This window comes from Eschscholzia californica, unplaced genomic scaffold, assembly GCF_041429995.1.
Source record: "Eschscholzia californica isolate CP2 unplaced genomic scaffold, dmEscCali1.0.p SCAF_1, whole genome shotgun sequence".
NCBI classification, from domain to species: Eukaryota; Viridiplantae; Streptophyta; class Magnoliopsida; order Ranunculales; family Papaveraceae; genus Eschscholzia; species Eschscholzia californica.
Window position 1 is genome coordinate 77,703,888 of NW_028238198.1, and position 11,003 is coordinate 77,714,890.

Genomic DNA, 11,003 nt, shown 5'->3' on the forward strand with positions numbered 1-11,003 from the left:
ACAGAATTTTTTTTCTCAAAATATCTCTCATGTGAAAAGTCTAACCCAACACACACGTAACATCGTTCTCTTCACCCATATGATATATCTTTTGGCATAAGATTTATTTATTGGTGATTTTTGTAAATGATATTCTATTCAACTGTGGGTTTATATTTAGTTTGATAGTTTTAGGGAGGGCTCAAGTAAGAGTAAAAAATAAATAATTCTCTTTTTGATCATGACTTTTTCGACCAGCATAGCGAACAAATTTAGCATCTCTCTCTATCATGGTCCTTGCCGTCGGTGTTTAGACATATATTGACATTTTGTTGTTTCTTATTATCTCACTACCCTTTACGTCTTTTTTTCTGAATCTACCCTTTACGTCATTTATAATAAAAATAAACTTTCATAGTATATGAAACAATAGCAGCAAAAAAGAGAACTGTGATGTTGTGCCCGATCAATATTGCAGTCGAATTCTTACCTAATTACTTGGCTTCTCATTAGATCTGGTCCGTCCAAATATTCGTGACTGGGTTCGGCCAAGATATTAGCCAGACATACCATCATTTTTTAAAAAGAGGAAACGACTGTTTGGGTCAAAATATTTTATATAATGAGTAAAAAATCACTTAAAATTTTCAAATAACTAAAGAGTGTAATTATAATATGTTTAATTGTTCTTAATGCTTGAAATAATATTCATAATTATCTTTTAGGTCATTTTAGAACTTTTTTATTCCAGAACTACCCATGAATTCTCTTCCTCCACTTTTCATTCTCTCTCTAGAAATTTTCAGCGAAGAACAATCACGACAATGGTCTCTGCAACTAACCGAGAATCCACAAAACCCCGAAGGATGATAGCTTTGATCACCTAAATGACAGGTCAAGATGGTTTATATCTAACTGAGTTCTCCCTCGAGAAAGGATATGAAGTTCATGGATCGATTCGAATATCTTCGAATTTCAATACTAAAACGAAACAAATACAAAGTTATGAGAGAAAATTGAGAGAATTATTGATAATATATGATTAAAGTTACGAGAGAAGCCCCTGGTGTTGGTCTTGATGCTCCTCAAATTGGAGTTCCTTTGAAGGTCCTTTCTCATTTTTCTGTTTGGTTCTCTCTTTCTGTTAATAAACATCTCTATTTGATTACATTTCCATGTTATCTGTTTTGTGTTTCTCATTTTTAAGATGGGTTGAACTAAAATTGATGATTTCTGTGGGAGATTTTGAGCTCAATAGTTTAGTATCTTAAGACTAGGTTCAGGTCTAACCTCATTTTGGGTTGGTTGAGGAAAAGCAAACAATGTAGCATAAGGTAGTTGAAGAAATTCCTCAATGAAGTGAATTTTGTGTTCACTAGTTCAAGTCACTAAAATATTTGGAAATTTTGTATTTGAGTAGTGTAGATTGTTGTTTGGAATAAAGTCGTTAACTTTGACCACCTACATTAATCCTTATAATTCTCTCGAAGCTCTACGCTGATTTAACAGACCCTTCTCTTCACCAATGGATCTACATCATCAATCCCGAATAGGTTTACAATCTTGCTGCTCAATCTCATGTTGAGACTCCTGATTTCACCTCAATCTTGCTGAGATATTTAAGTAGTATTTCGATCCCTCTAGCTCGCCGGGATATTTAAGAAGTATTTAGGAAGGAAGTTGAAGAAGTTGATCAAGAGCCGGGATATTTAAGTAGTATTTAGGAAGGAAGTTGAAGAAGTTGATCAAGAGATTAGTCATGGCTAGAGAGACTTCATAAGTGTTAAATGCACTTGATGTTGCAAAAACACAACTATACCATTTCACTACCATAGTTATTGCTGGTATGGGTTTTTTCACCGAACGCTTATGATCTCTTTAGCATTGCAATAGTCACAGACTTACTCGGATGAATCTACTACTACCAAGAAGGATCAAAACCTCCTGGTTCTTTACCACTAAATGTCAACTCTGCTGTTAATGGAGTTGCTCTTTGTGGCACTCTTGCTGGTCAGCTACTTCAGGTGGTTTAGTGCCAAATGGGGAGTAAACGAGTTTACGGGCTAACTCTGATGTTCATGATATTTTGTTCTATCACTTCTGGTTTATCTTCTCATAGTAATACAAAAATAGTTATGACAACTTTTTATTTCTTTAGATTCTGGTTTGGTTTTGGTATTAGTGGTGACTACCCACTTTCAGCAACGATCATGTCTGAATATGCTAACAAGAAAACTCGAGGCGCTTTCATTGCTGCTGTTTTTTGCTATTCAAGGGTTTGGGATTTTGGCTGGTCGAATCGTCTCGATTATAATTTCTTCTGTTTTTAAAGCTGCCTTTCCTTCCCTTGCTTATCAGTTTGACCCGGTTGGTTCGACCGCTCCTCAAGCTGGTTATGTGGAGAATCATTTTAATGTTTAGTGGTATTCCAGCTGCTTTAACGTATTACAAGTACGAACAAGAAAAGTGGTACTGCTCTTGTAGCCAAAAATGCTAAACAGGCAGCTGTCGATATGTCGAAAGTTTTACAAGTACAATTACAAATACGAACAAGAAAAGTTTGATGAGACTATAATGATAATGGATCAAGGAAAGAATTCATTTGGGTTGTTTTCGATTCAATTTCTTAAGACATGGACTTAATTTTCTTGGAACAACTAGTACTTGGTTCTTACTTGACATAGCTTTTTATAGTCAAGGTTTGTTTCAAAAGACTATATTTCAGAATATAGGATGGTCTCAAAATACAAATGTATGAGAAATGTAAGTTTATTCAAGGTGGACAAAAGGTGTTTGATGAATTTCCTATTAGAGATGCGATTTCGTGGACTTTAATTTTGGCTTGTTATATTAACTGTGGCTATCCAAGAGAAGCTTTTATGATTTTTTGTCAAATGTGTTTGAAGGATCACACTCAATCCGCTGAAGGTGGTGGCAGTGGTGGTGGTGGAGTACCACTACTCCAGATTGAGGAAGAAATAATGAAATTGTTGTCTAGATATGTAGCATTACCATAGTCTTTATTTTTTAGTTAAGGGTGGGGTTAGTTGGTATGGTGCTGGAGATGATTGTAATGGTGCAGAACTACGATTGTGCATTGATGATGGACCCAACAAACCAACTGTAATAAATTGTTGGTTATAAATTGGAGTTTGAATTTTCTTCACGAAATCGAGTTTGCAAGATCTCCAACCCGAAACCACATATGCAATGTTTGCAAATCATGTTTGCAGTCTACATTTTGCAAACACAGTTTGCAGTTTATATTATGCAAACACATGTTTGCAGTTTACATTATGCAAACACATGTTTGCAGATCAGATTTTTGCAAACACGTTTGCATAACAGATTTTTGCAAACACGTTTGCATAACAGATTTTTGCAAACACGTTTGCAGAACAGATTTTTGCAAACACGTTTGCATAACTGATTGTTACAAACACGTTTGCAGAAAAACGTAAAGGAAAAAACGGCGTTTTTTCTGAATTTTTTTTTTTGAAAAAAAGTATTGAAAGTGGATCTTGTTAGAAAGCTAATGAAAAATCATTTCTAAATATATAATTTTTATAGAAATCCGACATCTCAAACAAAAGTTATATCGATCTAAAGTTTAAGGAAAAATAAAAAAAATTAGTTACACAAAATGACAAAAAGGGGTATTTTAGTATTTGCACACTTTTTGACCTGAATAATAATTTTCAAATATTTTGTGCTTTTTACTCATTTTCAATATTATTTTGACCTTTGTAGAAATTACCCCTTTTAAAAATAAAATAAAATGGTACTCAGTATGGAGCTCTTTTGAGGTGCCTCGCTGGGATCCATCCCTTAACAAGGACCTCTTCCACCTGTTGTTTATAACGCGTCATAAATTCACTTTAAATAAAGCTAAACCCACCGAATACAAAAAAATATCAACAGGAGGAAGAGTAGTCAGTCCTCTCATAAATACCCTAACCTTTCTTATCTTCAAACTGAAGTTTTCTGAATCAAACACATTTTTAATCTCTTTCCTTCTTCGAAAATAAAAAGATCGAGATATAAAAACATACCCACTTCCATTTTTGTTACTTATTTCAGATCTCTCTCATTTAGTATTGACTTTGTGTGGGTTTTTTGTTTGGATCTACTACTACTTTTAATGGAAGAAAAGAGAAACTACATTTCATCTGAAGAACTTTCAAAACATAATGAAAAAGGAGATCTATGGATTTCAATACAAGGGAAAGTTTATAATGTAACAGAATGGATTAAAGATCACCCAGGTGGTGATTCTCCTTTACTTAATCTAGCTGGTCAAGATGTTACAGATGCATTTGTTGCATTTCATCCTGGTTCAGCTTGGAAACATTTAGATCAATTCTTCATTGGGTATTTAAAAGATTATACTGTTTCTGAAGTTTCTAAAGATTATAGAAGACTTGTTTCTGAGTTTTCAAAATCTGGGTTATTTGAGAAAAAGGGTCATTGGATCTTTATCTCAGTTTCTTATATCTTAACTTTGTTTACTATCTGTGTTTTGGGTATTACATGTTCTAACAGTTTCTGGGTTCATTTCTTTTGTGCTGGATTATTAGGGTTACTTTGGATGCAGTGTGGGTTTATTGGTCATGATTCAGGTCATTATCAAGTTATGTTAACTCCATGGTTGAATCAAATAGCTCAAATTATTACTGGTAATTGTTTTACTGGTATTAGTATTGGTTGGTGGAAATGGACTCATACTGCTCATCATATTTCTGTTAATAGTCTTGATTTTGATCCAGATCTTCAACATGTACCTTTTCTTGCTGTTTCTTCAACTATTTTCAATTCTCTAACATCTAAATTTTATGGAAGGAAGATGATATTTGATTCTGCTGCTAGGTTTCTAATAAGTTATCAACATTGGTCATTTTATCCTGTCATGGCTGTTGCAAGAGTCAATCTTTTTGCTCAATCTTTCATATTATTGTCATCTAAGAGGAAAGTTCAACATAGAAGGAAAGAATTATTAGGGCTTTTAGTGTTTTGGACATGGTATTCTAGTTTGATTTATTGTTTACCAAATTGGGGAGAAAGAGTGATGTTTGTTTTGGTAAGTTTTGCTGTTAGTGGAATTCAACATGTTCAATTTTGTTTGAATCATTTCTCAGCTCATGTTTATGTTGGTCCACCTAGGGCAAATGATTGGTTTGAGAAACAAACTAAAGGGTCTATTGATATAGCTTGTTCTATTTGGATGGATTGGTTTCATGGAGGTTTACAATTTCAAGTTGAACATCATTTATTCCCTAGGTTACCTAGATGCCATTTGAGGAAGATATCACCATTTGTTAGAGAACTCTGTAAGAAACATAATTTACCATATGTTAGTGTTTCGTTTTGGGAAGCTAATAAGTTAACAATTGGGACTCTTAGAAGTGCAGCTTTACAAGCTCGAGATTTCGCTAATCCTATTCCGAAGAACTTGTTGTGGGAAGCTGTGAATACCCATGGTTGAGATCAAATGCCCATCCGAAAACGTTTCTACCCATCTCCGGGCGGTGGGTGGGTTTATCTGTGTTGGGCAGGCGTCAATTACTCGCTCTTTAATCTTCAGTCTCCGAATCCATATGTATCTGATATCGGCTGGTTGTGGTTCTTACTTCTCTTCGTTTGCCTTGAGTACTGCGAATAAGGATGCATTGGCAGGTAAGTGCTTGCGTGAATCGTTTAAGTACTTTTTTGAGTTAAGTTGAAGCTTTATCTTTATATGTTTCATGCAAGTTTATCGACAACGAATATTGCATTCTTATTTGGATCAATGAATGTAATATGTTAAAAGTTTTGTTTCTCTTTCAATGTCAAGGATAATTCGAAGAAGATGTACTATTAAATTGACATTTTTAATATCAAGTTCTTGCTTCATTATTTGTCTAACATGAGAACTAGTCTTTGCTTAAAAGGGAAATTGACTTATAATAACATTCAAGCACATCTTCTGAAGATTAGTTAGATTATAGATATTTAGTTGCAACTAGTTTATTTTATTTTTTCGACAGCATGACCTCAAGTTGTACTATATATATGGGGAAAATAGAAGTACAAGTGAAGGTCCAATAATCGTTGAATTATTATTTGAATCACCGTTCTACGTGTTCATATCAGTTTTCAATTGCTATACGACTTCTTTTTAACATTATAATAATTGTTATTATTCAATTTAGAAACCATACTAAAATACTTTAATGGGTATTACCTATTTATTTCTTTTACTTTTTTTGGGGACTTCCTTTAGACTTTTTGGGCAAACATTTTTAGGGATTGACCAAAATCTTCTGGCTTTTTTTTTAGCTCTAAATCTATACCAAATAATAAGTTACCAAGAATGATGCAACCAAAGGGTTTGCTCAAAAAAGTGCGTGAAACTAGTTGGTTTGCATAAGATTTGAGTTTGGACCGAATACGATCATCGCGCCCTAGCTGATTTGGGAGTAGTCTTTCAGTTTGGGGTTTAAGTTCTCAGTCATAGCTTTGAAATGTTTTAATGAAAAAACTATAGCCAGTAAGGTCATCATTATACTTAGACTAAAGAATAACAGGGGACAATCATATTAGATCCTTTTGTTGCCGGAAGAACAGTCAAGTAAAATCGTTCGAAGTTATAAACCTAGTCAAAGTAAAATCGTTCGAAGTTCGAAGTTTATAAACCTATTCTACCCGCTCGAGGAGAGGCGAGTAATCCTAGAAATATTTGCAGGAATTGCTGAAGTCCATCCATGTTTTCCACGAGTCCTCAAGATTACTAATATTACCAGAATTGTATTGACACGGAGATTATTGTAGAACTGAACCCAGACATATTCAAACGGACCTGTGTTTATTACTTCTTCAATAGTTTCTCATTTGCCATGGATCACTTCTCCTGACAGAGGTGAATCAGAATGTCGGCCAGGCACCAAACGAGTCTTCTCCTTCTCGCTCTCTCCATTATCTTCTTCTTGGGTTGATCTTTAGTTAAAGATCAAAGATCGAAACTCAACAAAACCTCTCCAAACCTTGTCTAAGAATCTGGAAGGATTCATTTTGAACTAGAACCAGATGAATTCGACTAGGTGGGAAGCGTTGGTACATTAAAGCTAACCCACCCCATTCTGGGTATTTTAGAATCTTGCAAGCTTACTTCGAATAATTTCAATCAAATGCATACCCAATTAATCATCCTGCCAGGGACCTTCCAACACTCTTTCACATCTGGTAGAGCTATTAAAAAGCTTTGCTCATCTCCATCTTTAATTCAACATGTTGTTTGTCTGTCCACTCACATTGACTAACCCGGTGGTTTTCTCTGTAACACCATCATTACATCATTGGTAAGGTGTAATAACCCAGATACAACTCTCCATTTTTATTACAGACTAATGGTTTCGAATGGGTCTTACCCAATTACTACACTTTCCCTCTCTTGTGTAAGATTTGTTCAAAATTGGGATGGATGCAAGAAGCGTAGAGAACCCATGCCCCAATTGTGAAATTTGGATTTAAATTGGATGTATTTTTCTCGAATTAGTTGATTCAAATGTGTTCTCTATTTTGTAAAATTGGGGTTGCTCATTTGTTGTTTGATGGAAGTCCTGATTCAGACTTGGTATTTTTTATGTGTTCATAAAAAAAGCTATTACCTTTTTTCCAAAGTTCTTTTTATTTATAAACATAAAAATAATAAATTTTATACCCTTAAATAATTTTCTTAGACTTCGATTTTTTTAATGATCTTTTTCACTAAGTATCAACTAAATTTTTAATTCTTTTTTCTTACTTATAAATATAACTCAATGAATATTATACCTTTCAATATTTTGTCAAGACCTTGATGTATTTAATAGTTAGAGTCGTTAGCTTAACATCCTTACATACTCTATTGGCTATATATAAACAAAAAATGTAAGTCATCGGGTTAAAATTTTCTCTCTATTTTAGCGTGATTCTCTCTCGTTTCGCGTTTCTCTTGTCTCGCCGCTTAATTATCTCGTTAGAATTCGCTTCTAGCTAAACTTGAGGGGTCAATTGTCGTCTCCTCAATAATAACTTAGAGTTTGAGGATCGGTTAAACCTAAAGAACATGATATCAAATTGGTTAAACAAACTAACGAATTTGAATTGTTGAAACTAAATTACCTGGTTTTTAGGGTTAAGCAACAAAAACCGTAAAACCATATATCAGTTGATGACAGACAATTTCGTAGACAAATTTAAACCATTATTGAAAGGCCTAATTCTGTTTTAGCCCCGAGAGGCGACTAACGCATCTCCTCCTCCTCCTCCTCCTTTTTCTTCTATTCTTTTTTCTCTCTCTACTTTCTCCGACGAACGGGAGGGATCCTCTTCGTCGCGGTCTGGTTTACCAAACCTTCGTCTAGATATAGAACCTCTGTTCCAGACCTCCAACAAAGGAGACTCCTTCCCTTCGTCGGAGAGAGAAGAAACGAAACAATAATATATTAAGAAGAAGGATAAAATTAAGTTTGAAGGTCGCCGAAAAAGAATGTTGGTTGACAATATTCGTTGGAGAAGATGGTGAGGTGGAGAAATGGAGAGATGAAATGGAGGAGAGAAGTGGTGAAATTGAGATGAGAAAGGGGTTGGGGTGGATTTAAATGTTTAGAGATTTTTCAGAATTGATTCCATTTTGGCCCCTAAGGGTATTTTCGGTAACAATTAAAAACTTCTTGTAGCCCTTGGGGCTAAATCGATCTGTCTGACAGTTAAAGGAGACAAAATGATGAGCCATAAAAATGTCTCATCTGAATATCTTAATTTGGGTTAGTTAGTCCATTTCAAGCAGTTATTATGCTGAATTGTTTATTCTCTTACTTAGGTGTCTTCTAAGGAATTGAGCGTGAAAAACGGATAAAAGCAGGAGAAAGACACACATGAGGGGTACTTTGGAGATAAGGGTGGTCTGATAATTACAACCGATGTTGACTCTTGGATGAAAAGTAAAGTCAAAGACGAACCCAATGACGAAAACATAAGTCAAATTGGAGTCCAGATGAGAAAATTATAGCAGGTCAATTAATTACAAGACACCTAAGTAAGAGAAACAAACAATTCATCAGAGTAACTGCTCGAAATGGACTAACTAGCGTACGTTAAGGGATTCAGGTGAGACATTTTCATGGCTCATCACAAAACAATGGGTTGGTTACAAATTAGGAGCTAAAAGGAAATTAACCCTATGCGAAACTCGGTTGATGACAAACGATGCATTCAACTTCTTTTATAAAGGTCGATGTTTTGGGGAAACAAAAAAATTTCCGTGGTACAAGGTAGAATTTTTTTTGAGCCAAACACACCCTTTCTCACTTCGCCGACAGAGGGTCTCTGACCGGTCTCGGACGATGACTACCAGAGACCACTATCTCTTTCCCTCTCGCTCTCCATCAACCCCCCTTCTGTTCTCTCTCGTAAGTTCTGACGAAGGGGAGAGAGAGAGACAGAGACAGAGGTAAAGGAAGAGGAGACGACCATACTTGGTGGTGGAGGGCGTCAGAATTGATGGTGGAGGTGCATTGGGTAGGTGATGTTTGGAAGAAACAAAAAAATCCACCCCGACCGTAGCGTACACTAGCTATATGCTTTGAGCATCTCGAAAGCAAAACTCGAAAGAAACTCTAATTAGCTTATGTACGAGCTCTCAATTAAGATTCTCTTTCTTATGAGGCTAACTTGAGTATCTCTAATTCAAGTCCTCCAATGCAACACTCTAAGAAACTCTAATAGTTACACATGTTACACATACATATTAATAGGAAAAAGTAGTTGAGATAGAAACAATTTCTATTGGTCCTAAAATTAAATTGATGACTTGAACACTTAAGACTTGCAAAAGAGATCTCAAAAATAGAGTTTCTAATTAAGACATCTTAATTAAATGCTTCCACATCATCTTAAGATCTCAATTCAGTTTTGCATTGGAGAAGTTTTTTCTTAAGAAAAACTCTAACGTCCGAAGTGTCACTTAAGATTTTAAGATTGAGTCTTGCATTGGAGATTCTAATACAAAACTAAAAAAAAAAATAAAAAAAAATAAAAAAATACTCTAACTGACTTATGTGTCACGTCTCAATTGAGATTTTTTTTCCTATATTTTTAAATTGAGTGTCTCTAATTTAAGTCCTTCTCCAATGCAACACTCAAAAAAACTCTAATAATTACACATGTCACACATATATACATGTAATAGGAAAAAGTGGTTGAGAAACAAAGATTTTCTATTGGTCCGAAAATTAAATTTGATGACTAGGACACTTAGGACTCTCAAAGATATCTCAAAAATAAAGTTTGTAATTGAGACATCTCAAAATTAAAATCTAAAACCAATAAATATTATATCTTTTAATATATTTCTTAGACTTCAATATTTTTTATGATACGTTTTATAGGTATCGACTGGTTTTTATTTTTTTTCTTACTTATAAACTTAAGTTAATGATACTAATACTCTTTACCTTTTCTAAAATTTAATATTTATTTATTGTAGGTATCGGTATTTAGTATTCTAGGTAATTTTTTTCTTAAACTTTTTAATGTTTAGTTCTTTTAAATAATTCTTTTAGCTACTATCTTTTTTTTACAAGTTTTATTTTTATTTATAAAAATAAACTAATAAATATTAACTTAACTTTATAAGTAAGAAAAAATTAAAAATTAGTTGATACCTATAGAACATTTCATAAAATATATTAAAATGTAAAACATTTAATATTTATTTTAGGTATTGGTATTTAATATTCTAGGTAATTTTTTTTAAAACTTTACCAGTACTTTCCTATTACTCCAAATAAAAGAACCTAAAACTAATCTATTATATTTCACTTTTGAAGTTCTATATCAGCACACATCATCGCAACACTCGAAGAATTAGGTTTCAACAAAAAAAAAACACTCTAAGAATTAGAACTATGATTTCTTATATATAAATAAATGATTTTCCGATCAAATTCCTTTAAGCGACATAATAGCAAGTCTAACGGTTTACACGTGTCTCATAGACCAAAAAG

General features: G+C 33.9%; 2 pseudogenes across 1 annotated transcript; both read left to right on the plus strand.

Annotated features, from left to right (window-relative positions):
• Positions 1-722: 722 nt before the first annotated feature.
• LOC147569423 (inorganic phosphate transporter 1-4-like) lies at positions 723-3,150 on the plus strand (annotated as a pseudogene).
• A 638-nt stretch (positions 3,151-3,788) lies between these two features.
• Positions 3,789-5,868, plus strand: LOC147569424 (delta(8)-fatty-acid desaturase pseudogene; annotated as a pseudogene). The gene has a single exon (XR_015231256.1). The product of XR_015231256.1 is annotated as a delta(8)-fatty-acid desaturase pseudogene (transcript).
• The last annotated feature ends 5,135 nt before the right edge of the window (positions 5,869-11,003 follow it).